At 42.8% G+C, this 20,145-nt stretch overlaps 1 protein-coding gene across 1 annotated transcript in view; it reads right to left on the reverse strand.

The window, feature by feature from the left end:
* Positions 1 to 20,145, reverse strand: part of PGAP6 (post-glycosylphosphatidylinositol attachment to proteins 6) — a 750,660-nt gene that overhangs the window by 504,586 nt on the left and 225,929 nt on the right. The gene's annotated exons all lie outside the window — the stretch shown is intronic.

Below are 20,145 nucleotides of genomic sequence, written 5' to 3' on the forward strand. Positions count from 1 at the left end.
GGAAGAAGAACCCGATTGAAAAATCTCAGCTAGGAAGTCCAAGACTGACTGCACTGGAGCAGTAAAGGGATCTATGTCCCTAGACTTTGCTCAGAAGGAAAAACGCTGCCATTTACTAGCATAAATCCTTCTGGTAGAGGACTTTAGAGAAGCTACTATGATATCTCGCACGGGATTAGAAATCATAGGAAGCCTGGCTAAGGAAGGAAGTGGAGCAACCAAGCAGTGAGGTTGAGAGAATGAATGGCCTGGTGCAGATGACCCGAATGGTGGGTCAGAAGATCTGGAATTGGATCCAGATGCCAAGGCTGAACCAAGAGATGACGATGTAGGGACGGAAACAAAATTTGTTGAGGTCAGTAAGGGGCAATGAGAATCAATTTGGCTCTCAAGACGGTAGCTTTCTGAATCACTTGAGGTATCAGCGGGAATGGAGGAAAGGCATAAAGAAGTCCCCGGGGCCAATCCTGGGTTAGAGCATCTCTGGGGGGATGGCCTGGCAGTGGAAAGAGGGAGAAGAAGTTTGGGCATTTGCTCTTTTGGGGTGTAGCAAAAAGGTCACAGCAAGGGACGCCCCACTTCTGAAAAATCCCGTCCACTACTGATTGTTTGAGAGACCACTCGTGTGGCATGAGAATAGCTCTGCTCAGTCTGTCTGCTAAGAGGTTGGATTTCCCGGGGATATGCGTTGCTATCAGAAACTGATGGGAGGAGATTGCCCATTGCCAAAGTCTGAGAGCTTCTCGACACAGTGGATAGGACTTGGTCCCGCCCTGTTTGTTGATATACCAGACTACGGACATGTTGTCCGTCTGAACTGCAATAGTCCCTAAAGGAAGAAAGTCGCTGAGGGCTTGCAACGTTAAAAGCACCGCTCTCATCTCTAGGACATTTATGTGCAGATGGTATTCTATGGGTTGTCAAGTCCCATGGACCATCCTGCCCTGATAATGCCCCCCCCCCCACCCGATCAGAGAGGCATCCGAAGTGACTGTGGCAACCGGAACTGGGGGAACAAACAGTCGGCCCTGATGGAGTTGTGGAGAAGACATCCACCAGGTTAGGTGACTCTTGCAAGATTGCGTCACGAAGATCTCGTGGCACATGGGAAGCTGCTGGAATGACCACTGGATGAACAACATCCACTGCAGAAGACGCATGTGGAAGCGAGCTAAAGGAAGCAGTACGATGGCCGCAGCCATAAGACCTAGCACCTTCAGGACAAATCTGGCCCTGATCTTTCTGCTGAGTAGTATGATCCGAACATACTTTTGGATGTCCAGAATTCTTTGGTTTGTGAGTCTTGCTGACATCCCGACAGTGTCTAATTCTGCGCCTATAAATGTAATAGACTGGCAAGGAGACAATGAAGATTTTTCGAAGTTTATAGAGATCCCTAACTGGTTGCAGATATGAAGAGTGTAGTCCCTGGCCTTGAGAAGTTGATGCCTGGTGGTGGCAGAGAGGAGCCAGTCATCTAGATACGGAAACACCTGGAATCCTTGACGTCTCAGGTGAGCCGTGACCACTGCCATGCATTTGGTAAACACTCTGGGGGCTGTAGTGAGACCAAAGGGCAGGGCTCTGAATTGAAAATGACTGGTCCCCAGCCGAAAGCGGAGAAACCTTCTGGAGCACCTGTGAATTTTTATGTGATAGTACGCATCCTGAAGGTCTATTGAGCACATCCAGTTGTCCTTGCCCAAAAAGGGTAGAATGGACTGAAGCGTGACCATCCGGAACCTTGCCTTCTTGACAAACTTGTTTAGTTTGCTGAGGTCTAAAATTGGTCTCCAATCTCCCGTCTTTTTGGGAACCAAAAAGAATCTTGAGTAGATTCCGGATCCTACCTGGTCTGCTGGTACTAGTTGGATGGCTCTTTTTGCTAGGAGCTTTGATACCTCCAGCTTTGCCAACTCCCTTAGACCGGGTGAAACATCCGGGAGGGATTGATGAGGAGCAGGATATCTCACGAAAGGGATATTGTAACCCTCGGATATGATCGACTGTACCCATTTGTCTTGAGAAAGGGAACGCCAGGCTGTTGGGTACAGCGACAATCTTCCCCCGACTGCCTCCAAGGGTGGACAGTCAGGCAACACCTCAGGGGTGCTGGAAGGGTTTATCAGAGAGAGGCTCTCTGCTGCCCTGATTCTGTGGACCCCCTCTGCCCCTAGGGCGGGTGTCTATTGTTATTACCCCCTCTGCCTCTGGGGGTAAACTGACCACGTGCGTCCGGCGTGACTCCCTGAGATTTACGGAACCACATTTTCCCTCCCTTCTGACCTTTGGGATAGGGTCTTGAAGGGGTGGAGAAATGGACTCCTACGGCAGAAAGAGTCTTGCCGTCTTGCTCACACCTGGTCAATGTGTCCTTCACCTGAGGCCCGAACAAAGCCGAACCATCGAAGGGAGTATTAGTGAAGGACGCCTTAAAGGGGTCCGCGAAATTACAAAGCCGCATCCAGGACTGACGCCTAAGTGCCACTCCTGTGCCTGCGGCTCTACTCGCCCCATCAGCTGCATAAGAAATGAGCCGCATGGAGGAGTTAGTTATAGAATTTAGGATTCTGAGCTGTGAGGCAATCTTTTCTTGAGCCCCAGCAGCTGACGGATCCTGAACTACCTTACCTAGTTCCTTGAGAATGTCTCTCTGAAGCCAGGTAAAGTGACAGAGATAGTCCAGCGAGCGCATAGCGAAGGTTGCTGAAGAAAACATCCACTTACTGTACCTATCCATGGTCCTAGAGTCCTTGTTAGGAGGATGGACAGGTACAGAAGGATCGGCAAGTTCCTTCTTGGTGGCAGCCGCCACCACCATGGCATCAACAGGAACACCCTTGGTGAGAAACTGTTTGTCTGCGGGGGCCGTGATGAATTTAGAAGGCCTCCTGGGGACTGGTTCAACAGAATCCGGGGCTGCCCACGCCTTTCGAGCCTCCACTTGCATGAGCGGGTCGAAAGGCAGAGACACCCAGGAGGTGGAGGGTCGAGATCCAAAAGCCTCCAGGTATACCGACTCATCCTCGGAGGGGTTAATGGAAGGCCAGTTCCCCCTCTGCTTAAGGAGTTCCAGGATGTCTGAAAAAGAGACATCCTCAGAGGGGGACTGTGGGGAACCCTCAGACTCATCTAAGTCGGTATCTGATGTCGTAGACTCGGGGGAGTCTGTGTGCTTCCTCTTGCACGTCCTCTTACGTGGGGGTTCTCCGGAAGGATCAGGAGAAACCTTGGAAGAGGAAGTTCTTCCCAATGGGAAAACCTAGGGCGATGGATCTCTGGATCCGGGAGCAAGAGAATGGGAAGAGACATCAACAGGCACCGAAGAGGGAGGAGCTAATGGAATTGACCGTTGACTCAGCTCCGGGGCTAGAACACTCCTCATCATCACCTGAAAGGCTCCCCTCCCAGAGAGGCCAGAAGACTCCCGCTCTGAAGAGACAGGAATCCCCGGTCCCACCGAAAGAGAAGGCTCCGAGGCCAATGTCGGTGCTGAGCTCACCAATGCCGAAGCTCCAAGAGGGAGAGCGGGGTCGGACAAGGGTCCGATGCCACTCACCCCCTCGGAGCCGACAAGGGAGACTCGACGACCGGATCCCTCCAAGGAAGGTCTCATGGAGGAAATCGGAGTCGAAGACGATGGAGCCGACAGGGGCAGTATCGGCTCCGGCGCACCCACGGTCAACGTTCCGAGAAGCTCTGAACTCTGAAGGAGAGTCGGAGGAGGAATTTCAGGGGGATGAGGGATAGCGGTCATCTGCTGAGACGGGCTATGGAGCATCTGGGCCAGTGCCTGTGACTTCAGCAGTCTACTTACCACCCTCTCCAAGTCATGGTCTGAGAGCCTGGAAGACCTTGAAGATCGGCTCCGATGGCTCCGCTCCGAAAGTAGAGGAGATCCCGGAGCCGAGCGAATCGACTCCAGGGAAGGGGACCGAGATCTCTTCTTGGAGAGTCGGAGGAGGAATTTCAGGGGGATGAGGGATAGCGGTCGTCTGCTGAGATGGGCTATGGCGCATCTGGGCCAGTGCCTGTGACTTCAGCAGTCTACTTACCACCATCTCCAAGTCATGGTCTGAGAGCCTGGAAGACCTTGAAGATCGGCTCTGATGGCTCCACTCCGAATGTAGAGGAGATCCCGGAGCCGAGCGAATCGACTCCAGGGAAGGGGACCGAGATCTCTTCTTGGAAAGAGCCATTGGAGCCGAAGACCCTTCGGTTCCAGATGGAGCCGACAACTTATCGGCACCAGTCCTGGTCAAGGATACGTCGACTCCGGCCGGAGCCGACATCGATATAGGTGCAAGTGTATTGGAGCCAGGCGGCACCGATACCACCACTTCAGAGATAGAAAGATCGGCTCCAGCCGGAGCCGATCTCGACTCCGAAGGAGTCGGAGCCGCCGCCGAAGGCTTAGGAGCCACAGCCTGGGCTTTAGGTGGCTTAGAGGGCTTTGCCGACCCAGTCTTGGTCGCGGAACCCTCTGGCTTCAACAAGCCATGTAGGATTAATTTGTTCCTACGTTCCTGCAGGACTCTCTGGCTGAAGGAGTGACAAATAGCACAGGAGTCCTGCAGGTGTAGAGGCCCCAGGCAGTACACACAAGAAGTGTGACAGTCTGTCAGAGACATTTTCTGACAGCACGAGTCACACTTCTTGAAGCCTGAGATCTTTACTTCTTTTGACATGGTATGCCAACACAAAACACACACACACCAGTCACACAGTTAACTAATAAAGGGGGGAAAACTGACTAAGACACACAGACTTCCTGACAAAAAAATAATGGAAGGGAAGCTTAAGGCCTGAAGGGAGGAAAAACTATCCCTAATACAAATTAGACAGGTAATATAGGGCAAGATAGGTAGGTACTAGTTTACTCTAACTGTTAAGAAAAGGAAATAAGGAAAAGGGAAATTTTCCTGACTGACTTTTAGTACAAAAATACTAAATTTTACCTGAGCTGGTAAAAGGAGACCTCTTCGCGAAGCGGCAAACGAGATCTGGGGTAGTCACGCCTTGCATCATGGGATATAGGGTTGCCTCGAGCTGGTAAAATTAGCTCTCGAGCTTAGCAAGTGCCGAGTTGGAGCCGAGGATCGGCTCCGAACCCATCCAGCAAGAATGAAGGCGAGTTTGACAACTTAACATCAAATGTTAAATAAATAAATACAAACCTGTTATTCTATCCACGTTCCGAATTTGTAAGAGCAATATTTAAAAAGTGTCCTTATTTTTGGGCCTTTGTCCCCCCATTATTTATGGCTTTGTCCATATTTCTTGCTCTAAGAGGTTGACAGGTATGGTACTAATTAATTTCTGTACATATATGAAGCAATTGCAAATTAAAAGTAGTAATCATCAGTAATAAATCACACTAGCTACAGTATTTTCAGTATCACAGTTTGGATTACAGGAAGCTGTTTCATGACCCTTACATTTTTCTGTTCTGGTTGTTCATACCATGTCACATCCATATGTAATGACACACCAATTTCACGACAGAAGACTAACATTACTCTCCAGTTGAAACAGCAAATGTCTTCTTTTCTCATTTTTCAAACAGAATTCTTAATTACAGTTCTACTTCCTCATTCTTTCATATTTCTTGAAAAAAAATACCATTCCAAAGAGTTTATTCACAAGCCTCATTACCACAAAATATTACCTTTTTTTTTTTTTTTTGCTATACACCAATCCACTAGTCCTAAAGTTGTATTTCTTCAATATTTGGCTGAAAATGTCCAAGTTCCAACCACGGTATTTGACGATTCATGAAAACCTGAAATTTGTAAACCAAACCTCTACCACTTCATTCAAACTTAATTTGTCTGAATAGTGGTAGTGTTACAGAAATGTTTTTTTCTAAGGTAAAGTAAGGGGCCAGGGTTAGTATGCTTTACCTAGGTGGCCTGCGGCTTTGCTCACAGGCACACATGATGGAATTTGATATAGGTCTATACAGGTGCAGACGACCAGTTTCTATGAGTATATCTACCTTTAAAAGGAGAGAAAATGCAGACTAGTTAAGACTCTTCAGAACATTTAGGAGACGCAACAAAACTTTTTCATAGAGTGGCACAATGGAATAAACAGTAAAGGCATAAAAATATTTAGGATGAAGATTAACAAGATTACATGGCAATGAGTGCTATAAGGCATGACATGCTGAAAAGGGCATTCAGCCAGAGTCTGGATTGTTACTGTAAAGTATTCTGAAGTAGTGCATAAAGCAGACCCTTCCATGCACAAGAGGTTCAGGAGTTAGTTGATGCTTATCTGACTAATTCTGAAATACAGAGCACAAGACTACATGTGGCACCTTGTATTATTCATTAAGTGACAGAATTTTGTGGGTGTAATTAGAAATATTCAACTAAGGGACAGACTATTAGCAGAAGTCAGCTTGACACTTGATAGAACTCCAATGGATAGTCTTGATGCCACGATCCTTTTTGTGTAATGTTGTAGTGACACACAAGTTTACGACTATGTACTGCTAGAGATAAACCTTGCTCCAGAGGGTTTGGATTTTCACAACATTCATTCATCTGCTGTACAACTCTGAGTAAGTCACTTAACTAGACCTTGCCCTTCGGCCCCCATTAAAACTGACAATGTGCTCAGCTGGACTGATTCACTGGGTGAAAGATTCACAGTCACAAATCTGCCACGCACCTTAGTGTAATCACTCAAATCATTTTTGCATGTTGATTGCGTGTGCTGTCAAGCATACCACTTTAAATGTGAGGAAATGGAAGCATGAAAGTAAAAACTGCCTCAGAAAATGAGAGCAAAACATCTCCAAGCTGCAAAAGTTGAAGAAAGCACCTGTCAAAGATGGTGCCTGGTAATACAAATGCAGGCAGAAACCAGACCCAGTATAAGCACAGCAGCTACAGGCATGGAAAGAATGTTACAAAGCAAAAAAAAAGTCTGCAGGTAATATTTTGAAGTCTTTCAAAAACCTGTGTAAAAAAAACAAAATTAACAGCAACAGAAAAAAAACTGCATCTTCAGACAGTAAAGGAACACATAAAACAGAAATGTTTGTAGGTACTGTTATGATGCACACTATTCATGTAATATAAACTGTAAAACGGCAGAAGTAATGATTTTTGGTCAAAAAAATCTTGAAGCTTGAAGTGTTGCACTTGAACTTGATACTAACGTGGAACACACAATACTGTCTGAACTGATGCTCTAGTCACTGTATCCAATAATATGAACAAGTATACATGCACTCGTCACATTTAGAATCTGGGGACAAATATGGCTTCATTTTGCGTACATGTACAGAAAGTTCAGATTATTGCTCAAAGTAGTGTCCTGGAAAGTACTCAAAGTAACCAAACTAATTTTTAGTCATAAAGCTTGAAAAACACATGTATGACTAAGACTATTCATACTACACAGACGGAGTGATTCCATTGGCTAATGCATTGCGTTACTAGTTCTGGTTTAAGCACCAGGGCTTTAGGCCAGTTATTTTACATTAAGAAGGTTCATGGTCTGCACTCTTGTGGGAGAAGAGGCTGGACCCTGCCCTTCTGAGCTGGGAATTTCTGGTTAAAGGCTTATAGTGCTTGCATATTTGAACTATTTCTTACTGTAATTGGTACACCTTGTTTGCTGTAGCATAGACTAGATCCAGGCCTGCTGAATCTAGTTTTGTTTGTATGCGTGTTATTTCCCTGAAAAGCTAATTCCACCTAAAACACGGCTTTTCAGTGCTTCTGTGGATCCCTAGTGATATCTGCATTGCTTACTGTACTTATTTCCTTGTTTCACTTGAAAGAAAGTTAATGTTTGTCATTTTTGCATTTAAGTTACCTGGCACTTGCTCACTAAAGCAATTATATAAGTCAGCACTAAAAAATTAAAAGCACTACACCCTCACAAACTCCCCCTGGAGTACCTTGCTCCCCATTGGCCATTTGTTTCAATTATAAAGAAATTCCCAATACTATTCTAGCATGTCCAAAGGTCAGGTGTCAATCTCTTCTCCAGTCCAGCTGGTGAATCTGGGAATCTTGAGGCAATGTTACAACTGCCTCATGTACACAGACAACCCTCTCCTCCTCCCAACAAATTCCAACACATGTGAGAGATGCAACCATATAGCCAAACTGGAGCTAAGCTCTCTCAACTCAGTACTGGCGTAACCAGTCAGGAGGAGAAGGAAACCACACTCACTACAATTCCAGTCTCACATAGACCTACCACGACAGCAAACCAAACACATAAACACACAAAAACATACTTGGAGGCTCTAAATAAAAATCTGCCTAAGCAGCAGAGACCTACAAAGCAGACACCCAAGCAACCGCTACCCCAAAACAAAACACGTGCACCACATAGCTAACAAAGCCAGTGTGCCGAACAGTCACAGCCCTTAAGGCTAAACAACACACCTGATACACTTGTAATAGGTGACTCTATCATCAGGCACACTGACGTCCCACTCACCAGGCTGAACAAGGAGAAGGTCACGGTGAGCTGCCTGTCGGGCGCTAGGATCCGCCACATAACACAAGCACTCAGGTCACTCCAAGGCAAGTACAAATATGACTCAGTCATTGTCCATGCTGGTGTGAATGACCTGAGACGTACCTCCCTGGACTACATGAAAAGAGACATAGAAGAGCTCTCTGAGCATGTAGCCCAGGCCGGTATGACCCTGACCTTGAGTAGCATCTTACCCTCACCAAGAATGATGCCACAGTATGAAGACAAGATTATCAATTTCAACAATTGGCTTAAGTACTGGTGTCATTCAAAGGGGATCCAATGCCTGTCAGCCTGGGATGACATGCTCGACAAGCCACGATGCTTCGCTAGAGATGGCTTGCACCTGTCACCCCTGGGCTTTCGGATATTGGCAAAGGCTCTTGCTACCCCATAGTGCCTTTTTAGGCAAGGCTCAAAAGACAAACCCACCTCCATAGGTATCACAAGGGATAAGAAACTAAGAGTAATGCTACTCAACGCCAGAAGCCTAAACCTCAAGATGCACACACTCGAAACTCTCCTTAGCATGGAGAACATCGATATCTGTGCAGTAACAGAAACCTGGTTCAAGGCTCTCGAGAGCACCCCAGCACTACCAGGTTATACCTCATACCATGCTTTTCGGCCCCAAAACTTGGACCGGACCACAAAAGGAGGGGGAGTATCAATATTCGTCAAAGATACCCACACCTCCAGGTTGGTGGCACAGCACGAAGCATCAGAGACTATCCATGTGCAACTAACAGTGGGTAAAACTGCCTTCCAGTTTATAGCCTGCTACAGACCACTCTCCCAAACCCAGGAACCCCACTTGGCCTTCCTGAGAACACTGGAAAATATGAAGGACTCTCCAAACACCATTATATTGGGTGACTTCAACTACCCAACCATAGACTGGGAGCATTACTCTAGCTCCAACACCCTAGCCCAAAGGTTCCTAGAATTTATAAACTCAAATGCTATGGAACAACATGTTACCACTCCCACAAGAGGGGAAAACATACTGGACCTGATCATCACCAACATGGGGACTCTATGCTCCAGACCAGAAGTGTATCCCTCACTGGTAAGATCAGACCATAAACTAATCTCACTGGATATTCACATCCCGACCCCACCCCATACCCAGAAAATCACAGTGAAAAACTTCTCTAAAGCAAATTTCACAAAAACCAAGGTGGAATTCTTCAAAGCCCCCGGGCCTGTGGATAATATGGCCCAGACCACAAAATCCTTTATAAACGCATTCTATGAACACCTTCAGGAATGCATGGATCATGCAATCCCAAATAAAACCAAGATCCAATCCTCCAAAGGCAGATGTCCTGTCTGGTGGACCCCAGCCATAAACAAACTATACAATAGAAGGAGGAAGCTACTACATGATAGAGCAAAATCCCAAAAAGGGAAGGCATCTCTGATCAGTATTAGCAAAAAACTACGGGCACTCATAAAATCGTCTAAGGCCAGCTTCGAGAGAAAAATTGCACAGGACACTAAGGATAATCACAAGGCTTTCTTTAGTTATGTTAGGAACCTGGGTGGGAATTCCCAGATATGCTCATAATTAGTCCAAAATGGCAAAAAATACACCAAACCCACAGACATTGCCAACATCCTAGCTGACAGGTTCAGCGCAAACTTCTCCCCCCCCTCCCCACCAAAAGGGCTAATATCTATCCCAGCAGAGTGCTGCCCCCCTGACATCTCAGATGCTCAGGTAAGAGCTGCCCTCTCCAAAGCAAGAAACACAGCATCAATGGAACAAACGGTGTCCCGGGCTGCGTCCTACATGAACTCCAAGAAGAGCTAAACCCAAACCTAAAACTACTGTTCAATCTCAGCCTTACTACAGGATATGTACCCAAAGAGTGGCGTACAGCAACAGTGGTCCCTCTCCACAAAGGTGGTGCCTCATCGGATCCTGGAAACTATCGCCCCATAAGTCTCACTAGCTTGGTCTGCAAAGTTATGGAAAGGATCATCATGGACCTTATAAATAAAGATATTGGGGACCTGCAGACACTGGATCCTACCCAGTTCAGCTTTGTTAAGGGCAGATCCTGCCTCTTGAACCTGGTCGATTTCTTTGAAACATTCACCAAGGCCATTGACAAGGGGAAGGTGGGCCTCACAGCCTACCTGGACCTCGCAAAAGCCTTTGATACAATACCCCACTCGGGCATTATAGATAAGCTCACCAGCTTAAATATAAACCCCTATGTCACTAGATGGGTTGCAAACTGGCTCAAGGACAGAACCCACATGGTTAGAATAGCTGGAGCCATGTCAGACTCCAAACCAGTTACAAGTGGCGTCCCACAAGGCTCAGTCCTGGGACCTCTCTTGTTCGGTATATATTTCTCAGAGGTACAGGCCAACATGGAAGGACTGTGGCTGACCAAGTTCGCAGATGACTGCAAACTGGGCACCATAATAGACTCTCTAGCCGACACAAGCATCCTCCAAAAGGGCCTCATAGAAACAGACAACTGGTGCCACAGCCATAGCCTCAAGCTAAATGCCAAAAAGTGTATAGTCATCCCCTTTGGCAAAAACAAAGTGCCCACAAATTACCACATAGGTGGTAATCCATTAAGTACAGAAGAAGTAATTAGGGACCTGGGGACCCAAGTTGATAGCAATCTTTCATTTGACAACCATGTGGCCAAAGTGGTTAGAAAAACATTTTATATAGCCCACCTAATCATGAAGGGATTCACATCTAGATCAGGGGAGGTCATCGTGCCTCTTTACTCATCCCTTATCAGGCCCATAATTGAGTACAATGCCCCTTTTGGAATGTACCTTACCAAACACCTGCAGCAACTGGAAAGACCCCAAAAGTACCTCACCAAGAGGATCAAGGGGCTCAAACATATGCCGTATGCTGCCCGGTTAAAGAAACTCCAGCTCTACTCAGTGGCATACCGCCTGCTCAGAGGCGATCTGTGCCTGACGTATAAAGCCATGTCCAACCCGGAATTAATGGACATGCTGCACCTCAGAAAATCCAAATCCCATCGAGCTACGCGCTCGAGGGACTTGAACCTCAGCACTGAAATAAATAGGACATGCTGGAGGGACAGATTCATAACCCAGAGGCTCCCTTCACTCTGGAATAAAATCCCAGTCCAGGTTAGGCAGAGTCCCTCATTGACTCTCTTCAAGAGGAATCTTGATGAGTGGATGGGAGATCGTAGGTTTACCCCGGGTATCACTTCTGTGTCACTGTTAGACAGAGGCACAGTATACTAACCTTGAAAAAGGGCATAGCAAAATTAATTTAATATGGGTGGAGAAAGCCATACACACTCTGGCTAGGCTTATAAATGCCCTAGGGCAGATAGCCTAGTATGAACCTATGAACCTAAGTGAAGCTAATGCCCAAAAAGTACATCTGGTAGTACTACAGAGGCAGAGTCCCTACATGGACACTGCTGAACAGTCCAAATGTATCAAACACCTTAATGCAGCACATTTATTGATCCATATGTCCTTGAAGGTTACTCAAATAATTTCAATTAACCAGGCACACCAGCTAGCACACTATCCTTTTTAAGAAGTAACCCAAGGGCAAGGTATAGTTAAGTGACTTGCTCAGAGTCACACAGCAGGCAAATGGAAGCTATAAAAATCAAAACCAGGACTACAGCAAGGTCTAGGTCTAGCAACATAGTCTTAAACATATGTGCCACTACAGTACTGCATGCAAAGGATCGTGGCATCAAGAGTAATCATGAGTACTTCACCAAATGTCCAGAAATTTTATTCCATGTGCATCTCCAGTTTCTGACAATAATTTAGAAAGATATTTAGATTTATTTACTGATCGGGTTGTCTGCAAAGTGACTGGCACATTAAGGTCCCCCCTAAGATTTTACCAGTTGTACATTCTCCAGTACAAGTTCAGGTTGCACTTTGAGATTATCATGAGTATGAGCTGAAAACTATAGGCGTTACTGTGATGCAAACATATTAAACGGGTGAACAGGAAAAAAAGACCTTATGAAGCAATTATGGCAGTAGGTTACTTTGTTTTTGTGTAGAGGAACAAGTGGAAGGGACTAAAAAACAGACTCAAATACTGTCTAAGGTTACGAAAGCAGCAAACCAGGGTTAAAAGGCAATTAAGATATCCAAAAAACAGTTACAAGAAACAATTAAAAGACCATTAAAATCAGTACATCAATGTCCTAGCTTTTAAAACTGGTTTTAAAGGGATCATATAGTTAAAACCATAGTCCCTATCCGTTTGTAATTTAACAATCCATCTAGTTTCAGCAAGCTCAGTTTTATTTATAAGATCCCCTCCCCCCAGGCCATTATTAACCAGTTGCAAAACCAAAAATTTAAAAGAATGAACAGTGAAAGTAGCAACATGTTTAGCTAATACTCTACTGATATTAACGTTTTGTACATCACAGACATGCTCCAAGAAACGATCTTTCAAGGAGCGATTGGTCTTACCTACATAAAAATGAGCGCAGACACTACAGACAGCTAAGTACACTAAATGTCTGTCTTACAGTCAGCATAGAATGTCAACTCACAGGATGAACAAAAAATATTTCCGAGGAAGTAGCACTACATGCATTGCACATCCTACAATGAAAAGTTCCAACTCTTTCTGACATACCCACCCCCACTATAGATCTGGGGCCATAACAAAAGTTGCCTTTTCAGAGAGAGGGCTGTTCTCCAACAATTGTTCTTATATTTTCATCAGGTCTATATTAAGTCAGCGAAATGTCATTACAACGAATGCCGTTTTGCTGACACAAACTATGAAATCCCACAACAGCTAAACCCCAAGTCACCAATTTCTTTCCCAGGGGGAAAAAATCAGTAGACCATAAAACACAACACACAACTTATAACATAACAGAGTGGGGGGCTTTGCCCCCCCCCCACAACCAACAATGTAGGGGGCTGTACCCCCCAACTAATTATACCAATTCCGAGATCACACTACAGTGGGGGGTAAAGGGCAATGTCACGGCTCAGGTCATGAGATTTTTTTTTCCCTGGGGGGTGGGGGGGTGGGGGATCGCTGACCTGGGCTGTTGCTGCTGTGAGATTTTGTTCTATTATGTGTCGGCAAAACGGCATTCGCTGTTATGCTATTTCACTGACTTAATATAGACCCATTGTCATCAGCTTTCAGAAATCGACCAATTTCTCTTGATAGCCTGGCAAACAAGATTAATGTCACTAGAGTATGTCAGAGTAATTCTAGGCTTGGAACAAGATGCTGGATGTGCTGAATGAGGAGATGACAGACCACATTTACCTGAGTTCCTATTGGAGAAATAAGGTTTTGCCCTGATCCTCCTCAGACCTTGAGCCTCAGTATACTGTAGATGGGTTTCACCAGTCATGGCCTCCATCACACTCACAACCTCCTTATCCTCAGTATGAAGGTGTGAGACTCTCATATACTGCGCCTTTAGGACATTTCTGAAAACATGCCCAGGGTGCATGCTAGTGCGATGCAGGATACTATTCCTCTAGCATTCTTTCCTGAAAAGACAAGTATTAAGCTGACCATTGTCACCCTTATAAACAAAGACATCCAAAAAAAAAATCAATGGTGCCAAACGAGGAGCTAAAAGTAAACCTCAAGAATGGTGTGCTATTGTTCAGAAACATAATTAAGTTGTCCAGGGCTTCTATTGTGCCATCTCAGAGCAAAAAAATGTCGTCCACAAAGTGACCATAATATTTTATGTGATAGCAAAAGGCAACAGCTCCAAACGTATATTCAGTCTCCCAGTTAGCTATGACCATATTCGCATAGCCATTTCCGCACACTGTTCCCATAGCTACATCCAGTTTTTGAAGAAAAACACTCTCAAATATGAAAACATTATTTTCGAGCACAGACTTTTAGCCATTGTTTATGTTTTATTCTGTTTGAACAAGAGGAAGGCTTTTAAATACTTACAAGGTTAGCTGCAGAAGCTCATACAGTGAGATTCCTTGGAGTGAAATAACCAACTGTACTAAAGCAGATGCTACTCCAAAAAGGGCATGTTGGAGTTCTACTGCAAAAAAAAAAAAAAAGACTGGTTGCTTATGGGTTAAGAGTCCTAATCATGCTCAAACATGCCATGTTCAGATTGGAAAGGAAAGATTTTGACCATGGTTTTTCACTATTTGAAAGTCCAAGTCTATAATTATGGATAAAAAGTGACTACAGTATCACAGCACAAGCTGCTTCAAAGTACAGTTACGGATTGTCTTCATAAAATTCCAGCAAGACTATGGAGGTTGTTACTTGTCTTAAATTTGAAGGTCATTTTGGCTAAATATAAACGAAGAAGTCCAATTCATATAGCAGATACCTTCAGTAAAACACTGCTCCAAGAACACAAAGATTTACTAGCAAAATGTAAGAAAATACTACTGTTGTTGGTGGGTCTTGATGCACAAAAAACATTCGAGAGAGTAAGCTGGGACTTCATGAGCAGGGCAATGTTAGCAGTTGCTTTTCCTGATAAAATTATAAGGTTGATTAGGAGTATACAAGTGGGATCACAAGTAGGATCAGAGGTGAAAATTAAAGTGGGTGGGGTCCTCCCAGATAATTTCTACTTGAGTAGAGATACCAGGCAAGGGTGTACGCTTTCTCCTTTGTTTGCATTATATTTAGAATCATTGGCAAAGAAAATAAGGGACTCAAGACATTCAAGGATATAATTGGTATGATAGTCAAGAAAAGCTGGCTCTGTTAGCAGATGATATTTTATACCTGACAAAACCAGAAAGAGACATTACAGTGCAATGGAACATTTTAAGACACTTTCAAATCTTCTCGGGATACAAAATTAATGAAGCTAAAACAACAGCAATAGCAGTAAATTATGTATCTACATACAAATTGGTCCAACAGTATTCATATTTATGAGGACATGATAAAATGAAGTACTTAAAGAGTATGGATTAAAAGGACTCCTATGTGGCAGCTAAGGATATGTGGGAGGAGACTAAAGAAGATCAGACAAAAATGGAGAGACTGGAACCTTTATTGTATGGATATGGATAGTAAGATGCAAGCAGTTAAACCGTTTTAGTCCCTTTAGTTTTAAAGGCAGGCAATGCATTTTTTTTTTATCAACCAGAGGAGAAGTTGTGGATAGCAATTAAAGAGCTGAAGGATTTTATCTGGGAGGGGAAGACAGCAAGGATCAAGTGAAATAAGCCGATTCTTCCAGTAGAACAAGGCGGACTACAATTACAACACAGTTAAGGCTCTTATACATAGCACAAGCATAAAATTATAATTCAAAGTGGAAAGGGATGATTATGATACAGGGGAGAAGCTCAAGAAACAAAGAGACTGCAATTTGGATGCAGACAATCATACAGAATATTATATTCATAAAGTAGCAGAAAGTATTTTAAGAACTAAGCTAGTATGTGAATGGAGAAGAGAGATTCTGCTGATAGGGATGACTGCAATTAGGGTGTTTTAAATTTTAATTGATGACAACTGTGAAGGATATACAAGCTATGTGTAGCACTTGTGCTGTTTTATCTGAAGAAGTCTTGCATAAAGACAAAAGCGCTAATCTGTGTTATATATAAAAGTATTTTGCTTTTATTGGTGGTCTGGACCATTTATTTCGATTTTTAGTGAGGTTTGCTTGTTTTTGTAAGTTTTGTAGTTTATACAACTTGGTCCTTGTGGTTGGCCTGTAGAAGCATTAGTACTACTGTTCGTGCACCTCTGCTACCATTATGGATGTTTCGCCTAGTGATTCTGCTATTATTGATAATGGTGAACTTTTTAGCCCTGAATGTATGGCCAGAACACAACGAGAGGTTATCAAGGTTCGTGAGGAAATGGCAGCCTTAAAAGGTGATTTAACAAGGCTTATTGACTTGCTTAGCCAAAGTGAGCCAGTAGATGGAGCCAAACTACCGAACTTTACGTCTTCCAGTGTCCCGGATGGTCTAGCGGCACTTTCCACGTCGTCTCCATGCTCTGAAGTTGCGAGCAATGGTGGGATTCAGACAGAAAGAAGAGGATATCAGCAAGGACATGGGAGTACAAAAGGTCTTTTTTTAGTGGCTCAGCATGGTTTGACACACGCGAACAATGACTTGGTGGGCAATAATGGTCAGGCTGTTCAACAGATACACACGAATTCAAAAGGTACTGTTTCTTCAATGCACCATTCTGTTAGAAATGACATTGTTTTTCAGAGCAATGCTGTAGATATGGAGGTTTTCCCTCCTATGGACTCTGACCATTCGGTGCATTTTAGGGATGTATTAGAAAGGAAATTTGTGTTTGATGCATCCCTTTCTGCTGCTTATAATACTAACAACAATTTTAATGGACAAGGACTCAATTCATGTGACGTGCGTACTTTAAAGGATACAATTTCTGCATTTGAAAAAAAGCTGTTTAGATACAAATGTTTACAGATAGACAATTACTACTTGAATTGCTGTGTCAGTTATAAAATAGTCCCACAAGGACTTAGAATGTTTAAATACCCTTTTGGTATTGATTACACTGAAGAAGTATTACATGACTTTCATGTTTTTTTGATAAATGTGGGCTAGGACTTATTACTAGACTTATTAAATATAATGACGCAGCACTGGTAAAGTTGTTGAGGGAGATTAATAGGTTGAATGAAGACATTTTAAAAGATTTACTGTTTTCGGAATACGAGCAGTTATATAAAAAGGTTTTAAACAGGATTGATGGTAGGATACAAAATATTTTTCTTAAGAAGCAGAAAAAATTTATGAGGGATAAGGAACAATACAATATTGGTAAAGTGTATCCTGGTCCATTCAACCATTTAAACATAAGAATAAGATTCATGTGAACCCTCATATTACTAAACAGGGTATGGCTGGTTCATTTGTGGAGCAAGGGGTTGATACCAGTGATAGGGATATATTGTTGGAAAGAACTGGTAACAGACCCCTAGATGAATTAGATTCATTTTCTGAGTCTCAACCATTTTTTAGTACCAAGGAGGTCGGAACGGCTGGCCAACAAAGCCAGATATCCCTTGGACCCAGGCCATCCATCCAGTTTCTATGGGACCAATTATGGATGGAAGAAGGGGATATAATGACAGTGGAGGGTACAGATAGTATTGTGGCCGAATATAAAGGTTTTTAATTACACGGTGTGTATTTTAGGAAAGGAGCACTTTAACCTTTTTTTCTAAAGGATTTAAGTTTGTTAAGTCCAATTATAGTGATTTAGCCAATCTCTTGGTGGATTTGAAACTATATCTTAGAAAATTAAATTTGAATATGGTATGTAAAAAGACAGAAGAAAGCAATTATAGTGACAATAAGGGTTTAGTTAGAAGTAGTACCTTCAATCCACCCCTCCACCCGGCTTTAATGATGTTTGAAAAAAATGTTACAGAGGAAATCTATGAAGTATACACAACAAATAGACGTTTTATGGGACAACATAATCTTAGTGAGGCAGAGGAGAAATTACTTCAGGATTTGCAGTTACAGGGAGATTTTCGTATTATGAAGCCAGATAAAGGTGGGGGGTGGTATTGTTGGGTAATGAAGAGTACAACAATGTTATTACCAACATTTTGCTATATACAAGTACCTATTTCCCAGTTTCAATTAATGAAATACATATTGCTTATAGGAGAATTGATTCTCTTTTGGAAGAACATTTGGTGGAAAATAGGATTGACAATAAGGTTTATCAATATCGGAGACAACTTCATCCTATTATTCCTAATTTTCTTTGGAGTACCTAAAGTTCACAAATCAATAAAAGAACCTCCCTTTATGCCTATTGTATCAGCTAGAAATTCTAAAACTCATCCTTTAGCAGTATATGTTGACCATTTCACTAAGGAAATTATAGCCAAAACTAAACATTTGATTAAAGATTCTTGGGAATTTCTTAGTAAATTGACTAATGACGTGTGGACTGAGAATTGTAGATTTCTTACCATTGATGTTAAAGACTTATTCACATGTATTCCACGAGGTAAAGAGCATGAATTTTTTAGTGATAGTGTCAATAAATATTCATCTCTATCCAAAGACCATATTTCCCTAATATTGGAGCTTATGGAGGTTATACTTGACAACAATTACATAGGCTTCCAGGGAGAATATTTTCAGCAGGTGAGTGGGGTAGCTATGGGGGCAGCAGGTGCCCCCCATATATGCCAATCTAGTGATGTTAGAATGGGAGAACAGGTACGTGCATAACAGTCTTTTCCAAAAAAACATTGTTATATCTAGATTTCTTGATGATATTTTTGTGGTTTGGGAAGGTACTAAGGAGAGCTTAGAGCTGTTTATGGAATATCTGAACACGAGTACTAGTTTTCTCTCTTTTACACAAACTTGTAGTGAAGTTAGTGTGAATTAGCTTGACATCACTATTTACAGGACTCAAAATGGATTCAAGTCAAGGATTTATCGTAAGAATACCTGGTGTAATAGCTACCTGCATTATGCTAGCTATCATCCAGCATTTCAAAAAAGAAGTCTTATAAAAGGACAAGCAGTAAGGATAGCGAGGATGACTTCTGAATTTAATGACTTAATGGGTGAACTTATTTTTTTGGGTAAAAAAATTTGTGGAAAGGAGTTACCCAAGAGAACTAGTGTATGAGGTACTTGAGGAAGTTTATAGGGGTTGGGGTACTAAATACAAGGTATTGTTAGGTCAACCCCTTATTACAGTGGCAAAACAAAATACAGACAAAAATTTTCATGGGGCCTGTGTTACGGAGTTTAATATGTTTACTGACTTATTACAGTGGCAAAACAAAATACAGACAAAAATTTTCATGGGGCCTGTGTTACGGAGTTTAATATGTTTACTGACTTTTTTACCCAAATAATTAGAGCGAATTGGAGCAGGCTTAAAACCAACAAAGATTTGTACAGTGTTGTAGGACACCAACCCACTTTTACTTTTAGGACTGGAAAAAAATTTAAAAGGGTGTTTGAAAATGTGGAAGGTAATGCCAAAACAACAAAAAAAGCTACGAATTCTTGTGGTAAGTGCAGTCAATGTTCGTATATTTACAAGGAGGATTCCATTAGTTTGAACAATGGACTTAATAGTGTTGTAAAATTTTGCAAGGGTAATTGCAACACCAAGATGTCAGTGTACCTGGCCGTATGTGTGCAGTGCTCTGCATTCTATATAGGGAAAACAGAAAGAGCTTTGAAAGATAGAATGTATGAGCACATGTACGACATACGGACTGGGAAAGACACCAGTGCCTTGTTCAGACATTCGGTTTCCTGTTCATCTTTTTGTGGTTTTAAGTTTGGCATTACAGATGTTGTTAAGAATAATATTAGGGGTGGTGACATTAAAAATGTATTGTTGAATAGGGAATTGAAATGGCAATTGAGGTTGAAGGCTAATGTTCCACCTGGTCTCAATGAATATGTGAGTATCAAACCAGTGCTGACAGCTAAAGCAGTGAGAGTTTGATTTTTTTTTTATAAAATTCTGTAGAAATTAGTTTAAATGGGGAAAGAACATTCATTGTATGTATTTTTGTATATTGCTGTACTAGTAAGCCGTATCACATCATATACAAATGTATATGCATACACTTGATCTTGGTACATTGTTTATTATTGTTAATGATT

This window comes from Protopterus annectens, chromosome 12.part0, assembly GCF_019279795.1.
Source record: "Protopterus annectens isolate FY-2018-M chromosome 12.part0, PAN1.0, whole genome shotgun sequence".
Taxonomy (NCBI): Eukaryota; Metazoa; Chordata; order Ceratodontiformes; family Protopteridae; genus Protopterus; species Protopterus annectens.